At 35.2% G+C, this 4,538-nt stretch overlaps 1 pseudogene; it reads left to right on the forward strand.

Annotated features, from left to right (window-relative positions):
• The first annotated feature begins 3,054 nt into the window (after nt 1-3,054).
• Nucleotides 3,055-3,951, forward strand: LOC122754626 (annotated as a pseudogene).
• Nucleotides 3,952-4,538: the final 587 nt, after the last annotated feature.

Genomic DNA, 4,538 nt, shown 5'->3' on the forward strand with positions numbered 1-4,538 from the left:
CATTATAGCATGTTCTAACACATTTATAATTTGCCAGTTGTGACAAATGGTTTTCCAAAGGTATGCTTATCCCTGACTCTTTTTCTTTCTCTTTCTCCATCCTCTAACTTCTCCAGTTCATATGTCTCACTTACTTCTATGGTTTTCAGACCTCATTTATATGTAACCATATAGTTATTGATGTTTTCCCTTGTGACAATAGTACTAAAATTAAATTGCATTTCCCAAATTACCCTTCTTATTTTTTTGAATAATGGATAAAACTGGTTGTTTTCCTAGTGTTTGATTTCTGCAGCTTATTAAAAGATAAATAAAGTATTTTTATTTTTCTGGTCAGTTCTTTTACTTCACTTTCCCTTTAGAACTTACTTATAAATTATAATTTAACAATAGACCCTTTAAGGCTGTGACTGAGTCTCATCTTTTTTCAAGGCTAATTCTCATTTATATTATCATGCTAAAAATAACCTCTTTTAAAAAATCAGCTACAGTTGCTCCTTGCCCTTTTTATTATATAATTTGAAGTTATTTGATATTTTACTATAATTATACTACTAATAAAACCAAGTTACTGTTTGGATACAGTCCCAGCAAAAGACTCATGAGTCTAAATTGATCTAAAATTTGTAATACATGAATTTTAAATGAGTGCTTCAGGGTTGAGTGAAATCTGCATATATAACCTTTTAGTTAACAAGCTGAAAATTGTACGAGAACTCAGTAGTTAAGAAAGGGAAGATTCAGGTCATAGAGGTTTCATTTAGGGTTTTTCATCTGTCATTTTGTATAAGACCTTTACTTAATTGCACCTTCCTTACAATGAATCTTGTCTGTATGTTCTGATTGGTAATGCTGCTATGCAAACTTTAGATTACACACACATTTATCTATATTTATATATAATGTCCATAGGAATTCCATGTATAGATGTAAAATTTCAGTCAAGACAGCTAAGGAACTGTGATTTTTCATATTTCAAAGAGAACAGACTATTTTAAAAAGTATGGTTTGTTAAAAATGATCAATTTTCATCTTTTAATCAAATTTTAAAAGTTAACATTCTATAAGTCTATATTAAACTTAGACCTAAACAGGTAGGTATGTATGCTTTCAGTAATTCCTATAGATGACTATTCCTTATTGAGACTCTAACTTCCTACCTGATTTTGGTATCTCATCATTCTTTTCCAATTCTCCCCTCTATCATCACTAGTGATAATGTTGACCATATTTCTAAATCCTTCATATTTTATTTTTTATATTTCCTTGTGTCTGTCAGTCTTTATATCCAGTTCCCAAGAACACTGACATGACCACACCCTGAATTCTCAACATACTTCTTATAAATTCTTGAACTCCTTGTAACCTCTCTTCAAATATAGGTCCTTTACCTTGTTCCCATTCAGCTCTTTGCTATGAATCTACATAATGTTTCTTCTAATCAGTTAACCCACTCAACTTGACAAACTCCATTACTTCTTCTTGCCTGCAACTACTTCTGTCTCTGCTCAAACTGCATTCCATAGTAAGCCATTTCAATCTTTTTGTCACCTTTAATAGTCCCATAGGTTCATGCCACCTTAAACATGGATCATGCTCACCTTTGTGGTTCCCAATTCTTGCCTTCTTCCATTTATGGATACAGAGAACTGCTGAGAAAAGATTTAAAATAATATGAACATCAAAGTAATTATGTATAAGTTATAATATATTGAAGATAATTAACAGAGGGAATGTACTAGAATTAAAGGGGAACTTGATAAAGGCTTCCTGCAGAAGGTCAGATTTTAGAGGGGCCTTAAAGAATGCTAGGAAAATCAGGAAATAAGGTGAGAGAGATCATTCCTACCTTGAAGCATAACCAGTGAAAATGCTAGAAGTCAAGAGATAGAACGTCACATTCACAGGACAGCAAGGAGGCCAGTATCATTAGATATCAAAATAGAAGATATATATGTGAGGTATAAGAAGACTGAAAACTTAAGGGAATAGCAGGTTATGAAGGGATTTGAAAAACAAAGAGATGGTTTTATATTTAATCCTGGAGGTGATAGTCAAAGGAATTTGAGTGCAATGGTAGCATGATCAGACGTATGGTTTAGAAAGGTGAGTAGAAAATGGACTGAAGAGGGGAGAGACATGGCACAGATATCATCCAATTAACTACTGCTATAGTACAGGCATGAGGTGATGAGAACTTTTATTAGCATTTCTTTTGCCTACAGGAAATAATTAGCTGGCCCATACTTGATTGATATTATAAACTGAGACTCTTTCTATTCCACCTGCTTTGGAGATCTGGTGAATTAGCTAAAACTAAGCTTTAATTAATTTTGACCTGTGTTATTGGAAGGGAGTGAAAAGAGCCAAAAGAGTATGAGAAAAGGAGCCCAACTCCTATCCTTAGAGGTAAGGGTCCTTCAAGTTAAAATCTTGTTCTAGCATGCATGGGTCTAGAACTTAGGTCTTTTATGGGGAGAGAAAGTGGTGGCTCAGGCTGCCATTCTAATTGCTTGATATACATTCTCATTTTAACCTAATTACATAACCTTGGCTTATGAACATGAAATAGAAGTGATAAATAGATTTAAAGGGTTAGATCTGGTAGATAGAGTGCCTAAAGCACTATGGATAGAAGTTTACAATATTGTACAGGAGGCAGTATCAACACCACCACCACCGACAACAACAACAAAACATTCCAAAGAAAAGAAGAGTAAGAAAATGAAGTGGCTGTCTCATGAGACTTTACAAATGACTGAGGAAAGAAGGAAAGTAAAAATGTAAGATAAAGAGAAAGATATATCCAACTTAATGCAGATTTTCAGAGAATAACAAGGAGAAATAAGGTTTTCTTAAAAGAACAATGCAAATATACTAGGTGGCACAGTGGATAAAGCACCGGCCTTAGATTCAGGAGGACCCAAGTTCAAATCCAGCCTCAGACACTTGACACTTACTGGCTGTGTGATCCTGGGCAAGTCACTTTATCCCCATTGTCCTGCAAAAAAAGAAGAAGAAGAAGAATGCAAGTAAGTAGAAAAAGACTCTAGAATGGAAAGACAAAGAGAGCTCTTCAATAAATTTAGAGATATCAAGGAAATGTTTCATACAAAAATGGGCATGATAAAAAGCAAAATTAGTAATGATTTTACAGAAGTAGAAGAGTTTAAGAAGAGGTGTCAAGAATACACAGAAGAAGTACACGGGGCAGCTGGGTGGCATAGTGGGTAAAGCACCCACCCTGGAGTCAGAAGGATCTGAGTTCAAATTCGGTCTCAGACACTTGACCCTTACTAGCTGTGTGACTCTGGGCAAGTCACTTAACCCCAATTGCCTCACCAAAAACCAGAAAAAATGTATATAAGAAAGAGCTTAACATCACTAATAACCATATTGGTAGGGTTACTTATCTAGAGCCAGACATCCTAGAGAATGAAGCCAAGTGGGCCATAGGAAGTTTAGCTAACAATAGGGCTTAGTGGAGGTGACATAATTCCAGCTGAGTTATTGAAAATCTTACAAGATTATGCTATTAAAGTGCTGTACTCCATCTACCAGCAAATTTGGGAAATAACAGTGGTCACTGGATTTGAAAAGTTCAGTTTATGTCCCAATCCTAAAGAAGGGCAATGCCAAGGAACAATTTCTTTCATTTCACATGCCAACAAGGTAATGCTTAAGATTCTGCAAGCTGGGCTTCAGCAACATATGAACCTAGAATTACCAGAAGAGCAGGCTGGTTTTCGAAGTGACAGAGAACTGGATTATGTAGAAAGCAAGGGGTTTCAGAAAGACATCTACTTCTCCTTTATTCACCACAGTAAAGCATTTAACATTGTGGATCACAACAAAACGTGGCAAGTCCTAAAAGAGATGGTAGTACCAGATCATCGTACTTGTTTCCTGAAATGGCTGAATGTGGGCCAAGAAGCAATAGTCAGAATTTAGCCTGGAATAATTGATTGGTTTAAGATTGGAAAAGGAGAGAGATAAGGCTGTATATTGTTATTTTATTTAACTTATATGCACAGTGACCATCTGACATGCCAAATTTAATGAATGAAAAACCAGAATTAAGGTTTCAGGGAGAAATAACAATCTCAAATATGCAGATAATACCACTTTGATGGCAGAAAGTGAAGAAGAATTAAGAAGCCATTTAATGAAGGTGAAAGAGGAAAGTGTATAAACTGGCTTAAAGATTAGCTACAAAAAACTAAGATCTTGGCTACTGATCTCATCACTTCCTGGCAATAGAGGGAGAAGAAATGGAAGCAGTTTCAGATTTTATAATCTTGGGCTCAAAGATCACTGGAGTTGGCAACTGCAGTCATGAAATTAAAAAAAAAGAAGAAAGATGCTTGCTCCTTGGAAGGAAAGCTGTGGCAAGTCTGGAGAGTATACTTAAAAGCAGAACTATCCCCCTGACAACAAAGCTTAGTCCATATAATCAAAGCTATGGTCTCCCAGTAGCAATGTAGAACTGATTATTCATTAAATACTTGAATAGACCATTTCTAAAACTTCCTTTTTCA

The sequence above is a fragment of the Dromiciops gliroides genome, chromosome 4, assembly GCF_019393635.1.
Source record: "Dromiciops gliroides isolate mDroGli1 chromosome 4, mDroGli1.pri, whole genome shotgun sequence".
Classification (NCBI taxonomy): domain Eukaryota; kingdom Metazoa; phylum Chordata; class Mammalia; order Microbiotheria; family Microbiotheriidae; genus Dromiciops; species Dromiciops gliroides.